This window comes from Schistocerca cancellata, chromosome 9, assembly GCF_023864275.1.
Source record: "Schistocerca cancellata isolate TAMUIC-IGC-003103 chromosome 9, iqSchCanc2.1, whole genome shotgun sequence".
NCBI lineage: Eukaryota > Metazoa > Arthropoda > Insecta > Orthoptera > Acrididae > Schistocerca > Schistocerca cancellata.
In genome coordinates, this window is record NC_064634.1 from 86697620 (window position 1) to 86713632 (window position 16013).

The 16013-nt window shown below is 45.1% G+C and overlaps 1 non-coding gene across 1 annotated transcript; it reads right to left on the minus strand.

The window, feature by feature from the left end:
* Positions 1–15569: 15569 nt before the first annotated feature.
* Positions 15570–15643, minus strand: Trnat-ugu (transfer RNA threonine (anticodon UGU)). Its single transcript has one exon. It is a non-coding gene; the product is annotated as a tRNA-Thr (tRNA).
* Positions 15644–16013: the final 370 nt, after the last annotated feature.

Consider the following 16013-nt stretch of genomic DNA (forward strand, 5'->3'; position numbering starts at 1 on the left):
TGGAACTACTGACGGTCTTGGGAGAGCCAGTCCTGACAAAACACTACCATCTGGTGAGCAAGATGTATGAGACAGGCGAAATGCCCTCAGCCTTCAAGAAGAATATAATAATTCCAATCCCAAAGAAATCAGGTGTTGGCAGATGTGAAAATTACCGAACTATCAGTTTAATAAGTCACAGCTGCAAAATACTTCCGCGAATTCTTTACAGGCGAATGGAAAAACTGGTAGAAGCCGACCTCGGCGAAGATCAGTTTGGATTCCGCAGAAATGTTGGAACACGTGAGGCAATACTGACCCTACGACTTATCTTAGAAAATAGATTAAGGAAAGGCAAACCTACATTTCTAGCATTTGTAGACTTAGAGAAAGCTTTTGACAATGTTGACTGAAATATTCTCTTTCAAATTCTAAAGGTGGCAGGCGTAAAATACAGGGAGCGAAAGGCTACTTACAATTTGTACAGGAACCAGTTCTAAGAGTCGAGAGGCATGAAAGGGAAGCAGCGGTTGGGAAGGGAGTGAGACAGGGTTGTAGCCTGTCCCCGATGTTATTCAATCTGTATTTTGAGAAAGCAGTAAAGGCAACAAAAGAAAAATTCGGAGTAGGTATTAAAGTCCATGGAGAAGAAATAAAAACGTGAGGTTCGCCGATGACATTGTAATTCTGTCAGAGACAGCAAAGGACTTGGAAGAGCAGTTCAACGGAATGGACAGTGTCTTGAAAGGAGGATATAAGATGAACATGAACAAAAGCAAAACGAGGATAATGGAATGTTGTCGAATTAAGTCGGGTGATGCTGAGGGAATTAGATTAGGAAATGAGACACATAAAGTAGTAAAGGAGTTTTGCTATTTGGGGAGCAAAATAACTGAAGATGGTCGAAGTAGAGAGAATATAAAATGTTGACTGGCAATGGCAAGGAAAGCGTTTCTGAAGAAGAGAAATTTGTTAACATCGAGTATAGATCGAAGTGTCAGGAAGTCGTTTCTGAAAGTATTTGTATGGAGTGTAGCCATGAATGGAAGAGAAACATGGACGATAAATGGTTTGGACAAGAAGAGAATAGAAGCTTTCGAAATGTGGTGCTACAGAAGAATACTGAAGATTAGATAGGTAGATCACATAACTAATGAGGAGGTATTGAATAGAATTGGGGAGAAGAGGAGTTTGTGGCACAACTTGACAAGAAGAAGGGACCGGTTGGTAGGACATGTTCTGAGGCATCAAGGGATCACAAATTTAGCATTGGAGGGCAGCGTGGAGGGTAAAGATCGTAGAGGGAGACCAAGAGATGAATACACTAAGCAGATTCAGAAGGATGTAGGTTGCATTAAGTACTGGGAGATGAAGAAGCTTGCAGAGGATAGAGTAGCATGTAGAGCTGCATCAAACCAGTCTCAGGACTGAAGACAACAACAACAACAACAACAACAACATCTATTCTGAAGAATATACACGCAAGAAAAGAAAAGAAAAGAAAAGAAAAAGAAACCAAGGAGTTACGCAATACACATATCGTCGGAAGATGCAAAATTGTAAACTTTGGTGCCCGATGGATTAATGGGTGACACTGCGGAATGGGTCACCGTGCAGCTGGCAAGGATTGTAAACAGGGAACACGTCGAGACCAGAGCATAAAGTCAGTGACCGTAAGGACCGTCAATAGGCGGCTCACAGAAAGGTATCTGAGCTCACGGCGCCCCTCGCAGCGATTACCATTAACTTCAATACAGGGTGGTCCATTGCTCGTGACCGGGCCAAATAAAAAACTCGTCTGGCTTGAAGGGGGAAACCAGATGGCCCTATGGTTGGCCCGCTAGATGGCGCTGCCGAAGGTGAAACTGATATCAACTGCGTTTTTTAAACAAGGAAGCCCCATTTTTAATTACATAATCGTGTAGTACGTACAGAAATATTAATGTTTTAGTTGGACCATTTTTTCGCTTTGTGTTAAATGGCGCTGCAATAGTCACAAACGAATAAGTACGTGGTATCTCGTAACATTCCGCCAGTGCGGACGGTATTTGCTTCGTGATACATTACTCCTGTTAAAATGGACCGTTTACCAATTCCAGAAAAGGTCGATATCGTGTTATTGTACGGGTATTGTGATCAAAATGGCAACGGGCGTGTGCTATGTATGCTGCTGGGTATCCTGGACGACATCATCCAAGTGTCCGGACCGTTCGCCGGATACTTACGTTAGTTAAGGAAACAGGAAGTGTTCAGCCACATCTGAAACATCAACCACGGCCTGCAACAAATGATGATGCCCAAGTAGGTGTTTCAGCTGCTGTCGCGGCTAATCCGCACATCAGTAGGAGACAAATTGCGCGAGAATCGATAATCTCAAAAACGTCAGTGTTGAGAATGCTACATCAACATCGATTGCACCCGTACCGTAATTCTCTGCACCAGGAATTGCATGGCGACAACTTTGAACATCGTGTACAGTTCTGCCACTGGGAACAAGAGAAATTACGGGACGATGACAGATTTTTTGCACGCGTTCTATTTAGCGACGAAGCGTCATTCACCAACAGCGGTAACGTAAACCGGCATAATATGCACTATTGTGCAATGGAAAATCCGCGATGGCTGCCACAAGTGGAACATCAACGATCTTGGCGGGTTAATGTATGGTGCGGCATTATGGGAGGTAGGATAATTGGCCCCCATTTTATCGATGGCAATCTAAATGGTGCAATGTATGCTGATTTCCTACGTAATGTTCTACCGGTGTTACTACAAAATGTTTCACTGCATGACAGAATGGCGATGTACTTCCAACATGATGGATGTCCGGCACATAGCTCGCGTACGGTTGAAGCGGTATTGAATAGTATATTTCATGACAGGTGGACTGGTCGTCGAAGCACCATACCATGGCCCGCACATTCACCGGATCTGACGTCCCCGGATTTCTTTCTGTGGGGAAAGTTGAAGGATATTTGCTATCGTGATCCACCGACAACCCCTGACAACATGCGTGAGCGCATTGTCAATGCATGTGCGAACATTACGGAAGACGAACTACTCGCTGTTGAGTGGAATGTCGTTACAGGTATTGCCGAATGCATTGAGATTGACGGACATCATTTTGAGCAATTATTGCATTAATGTGGTATTTACAGGTAATCGCGCTGTAACAGCATGCGTGCTCAGAAATGATAATTTCACAAAGGTACATGTATCAATACAGCAAAGGACTTAGAAGAGCAGTTGAATGGAATGGACAGTGTCTTGAAAGGAGGATATAAGATGAACATCAACAAAAGCAAAACGAGGATAATGGAATGTAGTCAAATTAAGTCGGGTGATGCTTAGGGAATTAGATTAGGAAATGAGACACTTAAAGTAGTAAAGGAGTTTTGCTATTTAGGGAGTAAAATAACCGGTGATGGTCGAAGTGGAGAGGATATAAAATGTAGAATGGCAATGGCAAGGAAAGCGTTTCTCAAGAAGAGGAATTTGTTAACATCGAGTATAGATTTAAGTGTCAGGAAGTCGTTTCTGAAAGTATTTGTATGGAGTGTAGCCATGTATGGAAGTGAAACATGGACGATAACTAGTTTGGACAAGAAGAGAATAGAAGCTTTCGAAATGTGGTGCTACAGAAGAATGCTGAAGATAAGGTGGGTAGATCACGTAACTAATGAGGTGGTATTGAATAGGATTGGGGAGAAGAGAAGTTTGTGGCACAACTTGACTAGAAGAAGGGATCGTTTGGTAGGACATGTTTTGAGGCATCAAGGGATCACAAATTTAGCATTGGAGGGCAGTGTGGAGGGTAAAAATCGTAGAGGGAGACCAAGAGATGAATACACTAAGCAGATTCAGAAGGATGTAGGTTGCAGTAGATACTGGGAGATGAAGAAGCTTGCGCAGGATAGAGTAGCATGGAGAGCTGCATCAAACCAGTCTCAGGACTGAGGACCACAACAACAACAAACATGTATCACATTGTAACAACCGAAATAAAATGTTCAAACGTACCTACGTTCTGTATTTTAATGTTTAAAACCTACCTGTTACCAACTGTTCGTCTAAAATTGTGAACCATATGTTTGTGACTATTACAGCGCCATCTATCACAAAGCGAAAAAGTGGTCCAACTAAAACATTCATATTTCTTTACGTACTAAACGAATACGTAATAAAAAATTGGGGTTCCTATTAAGAAAAAAAACATAGTTGATATCCGTTTGACCTATGGCAGCGCCATCTAGCGGGCCAACCATAGCGCCATCTGGTTTCCCCCTTCAAGCTAGACAAGTTTCGTTCTTTGTTGTTTTTCCGTTTGACGCTTATATCGTGAGATATTTGGCCCGGTCACGATCAATGGACCACCCTGTATACCAACAAGCCCGTTTGCAATGGTGTCGAGCATATTCCACCTGGAGTCCGATTGACTGGAGTAGAATTGCCTTCAGCCATGTCCCGCTTCGAACTCAGCCCCCAACTAAAACGCGTCTGGAGACGCCTCGGGCAGCGGTCGTGTACCAACCTGACAATCGAGATTTATGGTCTGCGCTGCCATTTCGTTTCATAGCGGGCCCGCCCTTTAGTTGTCATCCGCGCAACCGTTACAGCACAGCATTATGTACACGATATTCTACGCCCCGTTTTGTTTCCCCTCATCGCAACCTATCCTGAGCTTGTATTACAGCAAAATAATTCCCGCCGCAGACGGCGTGAGTTTCTACTGCCTGTCTTCGTGCTTGCGAGACCCTACCTTGGCTAGCAAGGTCGCCGGTGCTCTCTCCATTGTGGACGTTTCGAGCATTATGTGCAGGGCCCTCCAATCGTATCGGGATTTTTACCATATAAGGCACTAATTGCACAGAATGTGGCTCTGTATCCCTCAGACAGAACTCAATCAATGCCAAGCTGAATAACTGCTTCCACAAGGGCCAGAGGTGGACGAAAGCGTTATTTACTTGCTCAGTTTGTAAAGTTATTTTTCTTGAACAAATCACCCAGTATTTACGAAATTATAATCAGTTGTTTGCCTGCACACGTACAAGCCATCCACCGATTTCCGTCCCACTCGGATAATTCCTTCGTGGTGCGTAGATTTGCTTTTCACTGAAGAGTGCATCTCACAAGGGAAATGAGGCAGTCGACACCAACATGCCGAAGAAACATACGCATCATTCTTCTTCCTCATTTGCAATCTTTCGATAGTTCCTTGAAATTACGGGAGAAATGCCAGATCTCAACTGCTGCCACGGCATCTCGGTGCAGATTCTTCTGGCCATCTTCAGGTATATACTGGCGAAAGTACACTGAGCTCTCCTGTTTAAAATCGCATCGGCGCATCTGTGGAGTATCCAGAATACGTCCATTGTTTGCGCTGGTTGCATATACGAGTATTTTTATTACAGTGCCTCTGGCGGTATAGCTATATCGCATCGGCAAAACCTTTGCACGCTACAGTTTAAAGTGAGTGGTGCATACCATGCCATTTTTAGCCCGATCATGTACTACGTGAAGGTACAACAAATCAAATCTACTTTAACAAATTTATTTTAATATTTCATAAATCAGATACATTACCAATGAACTACAACATAAAGAATCAATTCTGTAAAATATACTAAGACAACACAACACAATAATGAATTTTTCGCTCTTCAGTGGAGTGTGTGCTGATACGAATCTTCCTGGCAGCTTAAGACTGTGTGCCGGATCGAGACTCCAACTCGGGACCTTTGCTTTCGCAGGCGAGTGCTCTATCGAGTGAGCAACCCAAGCACATCACACGACACGTTCTCACACCTGTACTTCCAACAGTACAACTCCTCCCTTCCATACTTCACAGACGTTCTCCTGTGAAACTTGCAGCATTTTTCCGCCAAGGCAAATGTTCCGAGTTCGAGTCTCGGTCCTGTACGTATTATTAATCGGCTACGAAGTTTCGTGTCATCTACGTCTACATCTACAGGGTGTTACAAAAAGGTACGCCCAAACTTTCAGGAAACATTCCTTACACACAAATAAAGAAAAGATGTTATGTGGACATGTGTCCGGAAACGATTGATTTCCGTTAGAGCTCATTTTAGTTTCGTCAGTATGTACTGTACTTTCTAGATTCACCGCCATGATTTCATACGGGATACTCTACCTGTGCTGCTAGAACATGTGCCTTTACAAGTACGACACAACATGTGGTCCATCCACAATGGAACTCCTGCACATTTCAGTTGAAGTGTTCGTACGCTTCTCAACAACAGATTCGGTGACCGATGGATTGGTAGAGGCGGACCAATTCCATGGCCTCCACGCTCTCCTGACCTCAACCCTCTTGACTTTCATTTATGGGGGCATTTGAAAGCTGTTGTCTACACAACCACGGTACCAAATGTAGAGACTCTCCGTGCTCGTTTTTTGGACGGCTGTGATACAATACGCCATTGTCCAGGGCTGCATCAGCGCATCAGGGATTCCATGCGACGGAGGGTGTGTGCATGTATCCTCGCTAACGGAGGACAGTTTGAACATTTCCTGTAACAAAGTGTTAGAAGTCACGCTGCTTCATTCTGTTGCTGTGTGTTTCCATTCCATGATTAATGTGATTTAAAGAGAAGTATTAAAATGAGCTCTAACATGGAAAGTAAGCGTTTCCGGACACATGTCCACATAACATGTTTTCTTTCTTTGTGTGTGAGGAATGTTTCCTGAAAGTTTGGCCGTACCTTTTTGTAACACCCTGTATACCCTGCTATACTCGATACATTCCCATTTACCAGTCAATTAGGGCTTTTCCCCGTTCCATCAACGTATAGAGCACGGCATAAATGGTGGTTTAAATACCTCTGTCCGTGCTATAATTAATCTAAATATATCACCATGATCCGTATGGGAGCGATAAGTGAGACGTCATTTAAAGCCGATCTTGAAACTTTTTTACTAGACTTTCTCGGCGTAGCTTCTGTCTATCTTCAGGAGTCTGCCAGTCCAGTTCTTTCAACATCTCAGTGATACTCTCCCCCGGGTCAATCAAACCTGTGACCATTCATGATGCCCTTCTCTGTGTACATCCAGTATCCCCTACCAGTCCTATTTCGTACGGGTCCCACACACTTGAGCATTATTCTAGGATGGTCTATAAGCGTTCTCCTTTGTAGGCTGATGGCCCTTCACGAGTATTCTACCAATGAACGCAAGCCCACTACCTGCTTTACCAATGAATGAGCCTATGTGATCGTTCCGCTTCATGTCCTTGTTAAGCGTTAAACACAAGTATTGGTATGAGATTTCATATTCCATCTGTGACTCACCAATATCATATTCATAGGATAGTGTGGGTTTTTTTGTTTTTGTTTTGTGGAGCGCTCAGCTTTACGTTTTTGAACATTTGGAAGAAGTTGCCAATCATTGCACCGCTTTGAAATCTTATCAAGGTCTGACTGAACCTTTGTACAGCTTCATTCATTCACTTTAGATAACTGCATCATCTACGAAAAGTGTGAAGATATTATTAATATTGTCCGCAAGATCTTTAACACTCGGCACGAACAGCAAGGTTCCTTACACGCTTCCCTGGGGTGCACCCGATGATATATCTGTCGATATGTTCGACGAACATAATACGCTGCGACCTCCCTACCAATAAATCCTCAATCCAGTCACATATTTCCTCTGGTACCCCATGAAATATTACTCTTGACAATGATGGTAACTGTGGTTCTGAGTCAAGTACTGCATGTCTCTGCCTGCCTTGAGCCAAAGCTTTCAGCATGCCCTGGGAGAAGAGTACGAGTTGGGTTTCACATGATCGATGTGTTCGGAATCCACGCTGGTTGGACTGGAGGAGGTCATTCTATTGGAGATATTCCACTACATTTAAGCTCAGAATATGTTGCAAGATTCTACGACAAATGGATGACGAGGATATTGGGCGGCAGTTTTGTGAATCATTTCTGCTACACTTACTGCAGTCTGGTGCGAACCATCGCATCTAGTCTGGTGCGAACCATCGCATCTGAGCGAAAAATTCTTTCTTAAAATGTCCCAAAAGTAGTGACTAAGCCTTTTCTGGCCAATCTCCCATCTTTTTGGAACACGTATTATGTTCGAGTATAATGACTTTTTTGGAGACAAGAAATGTACTCTGTAGGAATCAGCATGGGTTTCGAAAAAGACGGTCGTGTGAAACCCAGCTCGCGCTATTCGTCCACGAGACTCAGAGGGCCATAGACACGGGTTCACAGGTAGATGCCGTGTTTCTTGCCTTCCGCAAGGCGTTCGATACAGTTCCCCACAGTCGTTTAATGAACAAAGTAAGAGCAAATGGACTATCAGACCAATTGTGTGATTGGATTGAAGAGTTCCTAGATAACAGAACGCAGCATGTCATTCTCAATGGAGAGAAGTCTTCCGAAGTAAAAATGATTTCAGGTGTGCCGCAGGGGAGTGTCGTAGGACCGTTGCTATTCACGACATACATAGATGACCTCGTGGATGACATCGGAAGTTCACTGAAGCCTTTTGCGGATGATGCTGTGGTATATCGAGATATTGTAACAATGGAAAATTGTACTGAAATGCAGGAGATCTGCAACGAATTGCAAGGAATGGCAATTGAATCTCAATGTAGACAAGTGTAATGTGATGCGAATACATAGAAAGAAAGATCCCTTATCATTTAGCTACAATATAGCAGGTCAGCAACTGGAAGCAGTTAATTCCATAAATTATATGGGGGTACGCATTCGGAGTGATTTAAAATGGAATGATCATATAAAGTTGATCGTCAGTAAAGCAGATACCAGACTGAGATTCATTGGAAGAATCCTAAGGAAATGCAATCCCAAAACAAAGGAAATAGGTTACAGTACGCTTGCTGGCCCGCTGCTTGAATACTGCTCAGCAGTGTGGGATCCGTACCAGATAGGGTTGATAGATGAGAGAGAGAAGATCCAACGGAGAGTAGCGCGCTTCGTTGCAGTATCATTTAGTAATCGCGAAAGCGTTACGGAGATGATAGATAAACTGCAGTGGAAGGCTCTGCAGGAGAGACGCTCAGTAGCTCGGTACGGGCTTTTGTTGAAGTTTCGAGAACATACCTTCACCGAGGAGTCAAGCAGTATATTGCTCCCTCCTACGTATATCTCGCGAAGAGACCATGAGGATAAAATCAGAGAGATTAGAGCCCACACAAAGGCATACCGACAATCCTACTTTCCACGAACAATACGAGACTGGAATAGAAGGGAGAACCGTTAGAGGCACTCAAGGTACCCTCCGCCACACACCGTCAGGTGGCTTGCGGAGTATGGATGTAGATGTAGATGTAGATGTTCTGGGCGTGCTAGTACTGCAAGTTTCGCAGGAGAACTCCTGTTAAGTATGGAAGGTAGAAAATGAGTTACTGCAGAAAGATAAAGCTTTGAGGAGGAGTCGTGAGTCGTGCTTGGGTAGCTGAGTCGGTAGAACACTTTCGCAGGAAAGGCAATGAGTCTCGATCCATCACACAGCTTTTTACTATATCATTAATTGCCTCGCAGTCGGTAATCTCTATCTATCCTTATAGCCATCCACCGCTAACCCTCGCTCCCACATTGGACTCGCATTCGCGAGGAAGACGGTTCAAACCCGTTTCCACCCATCCTGATTTAGGTCTCCCGTGATTTCACTAAATCCCTTCAGACAAATTCCGGGATAGTTCCTTTGAAAGGGCACGGTCGACTTCCTTCCCCATCCTTCCCTGACCTGATGGAACCGATGACTTCGCCGGTTGGTCTCCTCCCCCCAAATCAACCAACCAATCCACGCTTCCAGAAAAGGAACCAAGAATGAAAGAAGGTGAAAGAAACGAGTGGCACAGTCGTCAGACAGCGGTTCCCATCACCCTTACCGCACAGGTCTCACCGAGAATCTTTCCCCCACCCCTCTCCCACCCCTTACCCGCCCATCCTCGCCACCAGCGCAGCGCGCAAAGTGTTTCCGCCCCCTAATTAACGAGTGGCGCGATTTCAATAGCGGCACCAGGGCTGACTTTGAAAACTGCGCGGCGGGGGCGCGGGCCTTGAAAGCCCGCCTTGTTGGGGGCGTGGGGGCTGAGCCAAGTTCGGCGCGGCGCATGTTAATTTACAGCTGAGCGCCCCCCTCCAGCGCCAACATCTGCGAGGCTGGCTGGAGAACACGCGACCGAGCTGCGGGCAGGGGAGGAGGAGGAGGAGGGGGATAGGGGAGGAAACTTTTGCGAAGAAGCGCGCCGGCGAAGATCTGATTACAGCCGCCTCGCTGGGGGGAGTGAAAGGAGCGCCGCGGCGCTGCCGACTGCCGGAGCGGCGCCCCCCAGCCTAATGTCGCAGAAGCCCGACACACCGACCAGTCGGTGCTCCGGGTTTCTGCCGCCTCCCGCCCTCAACTCTGCACTCTGGTGCCGCGCACTGAAAGACGGAAATGAGGCGACGACGTTACCCGAGCCAGTTACTTAGTCCTTTGTGGGGGTGCAAAACAGCCACCTCGGATACGGTACTTCCTAACCGAGACAGGCGTAACCCGAATGCGAACTACGTATGTTGTCCCACGAAGTTCAGTCTTACGGCCCTTGCTTTTTCTTGTGTACGTTAAGTTCCTTTCAACAACAACGCTGCCTTACGCTGTCATTGGATTTTTTGGAATAATACCAGCATTGTAAATAGCAACTCTAGTGTTTTAAGGAGCTGTTGATCAAATTTTCGCGGCGATTCACTGTCGATAAGCTCTGAAGGATATTCAACATAACGTTTGTTTCTGTCAGTTCTCACATAAATTATATTCAACAAGTAATGCAACACTTCCTTTTCTCGGCCAGTTTCGCTTGGAAAAAAGGGGGGGGGGGTAATTTCTTCTGGGGCAAAGTGGAATATTCGCGCTTTGGTCCGTATAGTTTCATGAAGTTCCAGTATGTGGCGATGTTGTATGTAGCCTTAAAAATGGCGTCTGCAACGAAGGTGCGTTTCAGCAGAGAACTGTGTTGAGTCTCTTTTGGCGGAAAACCAAAGCATCGCAGATATTCATAGGTGCTTGCAAAACAACTAAGGAGACCTAGCAGTGAACAAAAGCGCGGTGAGTCCTTGGGCGAGACGTCTGTCGTCATCGCAACAGGGTCGTGCAGACCTGTCCAGTCTCCCAACTGCCAGCCACTTGCACACACCTGTGACTTCTGGAATGCTGGAACGTTTGGACAGAGTCATTCGAGGAGAGCGAAGGATCACATTCAAATACCTCGCTGCCCAACTGGGCGTCTCTGTTGGATGGTGATGACACACTCGTCCACCACTTGGAGAACTCAAAGGTGACTGACCGCTGGATTCGTCGCCGCCTAACAGGAGACTATGAAAAGCAACGAAGGACCATCCGTGCAGAGTACCAGACTGATGGTGACAACGTTTCGTCGAATATCGTCACTTTCGATGAAATAGGGGTTCATCACTTTTAATCGGAAACAAAACGGCAATCCATGCTACGGTGCCACACCACCTCTCTCCCACTGAAAAAGTTCAAAGCCTCAGCTGGCAAAGTAATGGCGGGAAGCAATGTGTAGATGACGGGGAACTTACTGATACGGCAAGACGGTGGCTCGTACGTCGACCGGTAGGGTGGTACCATGAGGGTATGCAGGCCCTCCCAGTAAGGTGACGTACGACCGTCGCATTCAGTGGAGATTATGTTTCAAATAGGAGTTTTTAGCCAAAAGAGTTGGGAATAACATAGTGTGCTGGACTCCTGAATAAAAGCAACCTGCTTAAAGAAAGATGTGTGGCGTTACTTTTTTAGTGCCTCTTGTGTTGAATGGGTACAACAGTTTCCACTGACTAGTAAATATCAATAAATACATCTCAGGCGATGGATGAGTTAAACATGCTATTAGGTGACATTAGCATGCTGCTCCTACTAGAAGACTCATGGAAATATTCATTCCTTGTGAGGCACAAGAAGTGTTAACGGACTTTTGATCGGACTAATCAGTGGGAACAGATATCGCCACTGCTAATTTATTAAGCACTGACTATAAACTGCAGAGTTAAGGACGTGTTTACTGAGACTCTTTATCACTAATACAGAAAATATGAAAATTCGCCCTATTCACTACAGAACCTGGTAAAGGTTTCCCTTCTAGCATATGCATAACGTCTGATAAACACACAGAAAGAACAGGCACAATATTAAATTCTTAGAATGAAAACTTTACCATGCAAGAGAATTGGTGTAACACTGAATCTTTTGTTTGTAATTGTTCAAATGGCTCTAAGCGCTATGGGACTTAACATCTGAGGTCATCAGTCTCCTAGACTTAGAACTACTTAAACCTAACTAACCTATGGACATCACACACACTCATGCCCGAGGCAGGATTCGAACCTGCGACCGTAGCAGCAGCGCGGTTCCGGACTGAAGCGCCTAGAACCGCTCGGCCACAACGGCTTTGTTCGTTTGTAATGTGAATTAAATTTTATCATATGTGTAAAAACAGAACATAATTGATGTACACCGCGTATGGCTCTGAGCACTATGGGACCTAACATCTATGGTCATCAGTCCCCTAGAACTTAGAACTTCTTAAACCTAAGTAACCTAAGGCCATCACACAACACCCAGTCATCACGAGGCAGAGAAAATCCCTGACCCCGCCGAACACCGCAAATGGTGCCGTATTTTGAAGTAGTTCATATATCTAATTCTGATTTTACGATGCAGGTAAAGGCATTTTTGAAGTTTTCTACTGATGTCGTCATTGGTTGCGTTCGTCATATAGCGAACTCGAATTAGGAATTTCTGCAGTAGGCAGCATTACAGTTGAAACCTTTTCGATTGTTTCTCGGTAAGAAACGTGTAGAGTGTGTGTTCTAGTTTTGGTAAGTACTCACCATACCCAGTTGACTTTCGTCGAGCCAGAAAACCTGCTCAGTTTGCCGTATCACCTGCCATCATGGTATAAACCGTCTGAAGGTCGTCACTTTCTGATCGAAACCAGTTACCATTGCAAATAAATGTTTTATTGCGGTCAAGACTATTTTATGCCATTTTAAAAGTATTTTAGGCACACCACTGATTTTCTCCAAGAGAAATATAGATAGATAGATATTCAGCGATCACAGGCCCAGCAGACCACGCGCTGCTTCCACAGACTGTCTCCATTCCATCCTGTTTTGTGTCCAGTTCCTCCAGGTGTCTTCAATTACCAGGACGGCTAGGTCCTTCGCCAGGTCGTCCATCCAGCGCTCCCTTAGTCGTGCAATGGGGCGTTTGGTGTTTGGTTCCCCCGCTAGTGCCATCTTCGCCTGTCTTCCATCTGGCATGCGGGTTACATGGCCCACCCATTTTGCTCTATAACTTCTGTAGGATAGCTGGTTGTCGCATTAGAAGGTAGATTTCCTCGTTTTTCCTCCTCCTCCTTCTCCATTCTCCGTTATCTAAAACTGGTCCCCATATCTTCCTCATTACTCTTCTTTCAAATATTAATAGTTTTTCCCTTCTCGCTTAGCCATGCTCCATTTTTCCGAACCGTACATTACTGCTGGGCATATCACTGTGTTGTAGATTTTCATCTTAGTATTCACTGAGATCGATTTAGAGCCAAGCGTCTTTCCGAGGGAAAGCATGCATTTCGTTCCCACTGCTATTCTTTCCTTGATGTCCATTTTTATGTTGTTGTCCGTGGTAAACCAAGATCCCAAGTATTTAAACTGGTCTACTCTCTTGAACCTCTTGCCATCTATCTCAAGAAATTCTACCTGCCCTTGTCTTCTTCCTAATTGCATGAACTCTGTTTTGTCTCGATTCACTTTGAGCCCTACCTTCTGTCCATGATTGTCCATTTTCTGGTACATTTCTTTCAACTCGGGCTTTGATTCACCTAATAGTACTCTTTGATTCACTTAATAGTACTATGTCATCTGCATATGCGAGACAACTGAAGTTACCGTCCATCTCTACTCCAGTTGTCTACACTCTTTTATTACTTTCTCTAAGATGACATTGAACAGAACACATGAGAGAGCATCCCCTTGTCTGAGGCCTGTCTCAATCTCGAATGTTTCTGATGTGGCTCCCCGGAAACGTACAGCTGCCTTTGACCCTTCCCTACAATCTTGCACCATTCTCATTAGCTTCTCAGGGATCCTGAAGTCCCGCATTGCATTGTATAGGCTATTCCTGTGTATGCTGTCATATGCACGTTGAAAATCGACGAACAAGCTGTAGATATCGTTTTCCGTGACTAAGAGTTTTTTACAGGACTGGGTTGTTAGGCAAGGCAACTGACCCCAGGCGGACAGAAACATTCCAAACAAATATTCCAAACAAAATTACTGATTCCTGATGTTATTTTCTGTACTTTGAGAGACATAAAAAAAATTATACGTGGACCAGAACTGGAGACATCGCAACGTTTATAATTAGAAGTCAAAAATGTAGAAACCAAATTTTAAACTGCAAAAACTTTTCAGAGGCAGATATGGAATCTTACCATAATTTGTTGGTTATGAACTGCAGTTTAAAACTGAAGAAAGTGCAGGCAGTCAGGAAATTAAGGAGGTGGGACCTGGGTAAAGTAAACGAACCTAAAAGTTGCTAGAGTTTTAAACTGAACATTAGGAAACGATTGGCTAAAACAGAGGAAACGGTGACAACAGAGGACGGACGGATAGTTTTGGGAGGTGAAATACTGAACGCAGTACAAGAAGAAACAGGAAAAACTACTACCCAGCTAGTAGAAATTCTCGGAAAACGCAGCGCATATTGTATTTGACAAAATGAGAAAGTATAACCGCGCAGCAAATGAAGCAGGCGAAGCGGAGTACAGACAGCTAAAAAGTGAGATGACAGTGAGTGCAAAATGGCTAAGAAGAAATTGCTTGTCGGACACAGTGTACCACTCGGGCCTCTTTCGCAGCCTGTATCCGCAAACGGTCACTCAACAGGCCACAATGGGAACGCAGCGCGAACTCACCGACGGGTAATTTTTAATTTTCTGCTCGTTGTGTCCGACATAACTCGGTTGCGCGCTTGGCGCCGGAACGGAGCGCCGAAATTATTTTCTGAGCAGCTGAATGCCGCATTCTGCTGCGCCTGCCGAGTTTGCTAGATTTCCGTATTAATGAGTGCTGTGCAGGCGTGCCCGAGCGCAACACCGTCTGGTTCTGTTGCGTTAACGGCGGTCGGGGCGGCGTCTGATGTATTAGCAAGTGTCTTCTCTCGGCGTATGCTTCCTGGCGGCGTGATGGTCTATTGCATATATTTTCCTAAGGACGTACACGCCTTGGCGGAAGTTCTCACAGCGGCACACCGGCACTTTGTTTGGGGTGGGGGAGCTGTATTCACGCTTCTGGTGTTTTACACACTGAAGAAAGAATTGGGACCGAGTGTTAAAGTTTCGTGTGTGTGTATGAGAGAGTGAGATAGATAGATAGATGGATGCATGGATGGGTTGAGAAACGGAAGACGCCCGATTTTCGTGATCAACTGGCTTCAAATGATGACTCAAATAATGTACTACAATTACAATGAAAGAAAACACCATTAGCTGCTAACAGGCGTTGACATACGTCAACGGGGACGATGAAAATGTGTGCCCCGTCCGGGACTCGAACCCGGGATCTCCTGCTTACATGGCAGACGCTCTATCCATCTGAGCCACCGAGGACACAGAGTATAGCGCGACTGCAGGGATTTATCTCTGGCACGCCTCCCGCGAAACCCACATTCTCAACGTATTGTCCCGCACTACATTCGTAGTGCCCCCGCACATTATACTCATTACTCGCGGCGCGTTGCCGATTCCCGTAAGAGTTCGGGCACTGTTTGTGCATTCGCACAGAAGAAGAAGACGGTCAAGTGGCCGATGAGCCTTAACTATATATATACACTCCTGGAAATTGAAATAAGAACACCGTGAATTCATTGTCCCAGGAAGGGGAAACTTTATTGACACATTCCTTGGGTCAGATACATCACATTATCACACTGACAGAACCACAGGCACATAGACACAGGCAACAGAGCATGCACAATGT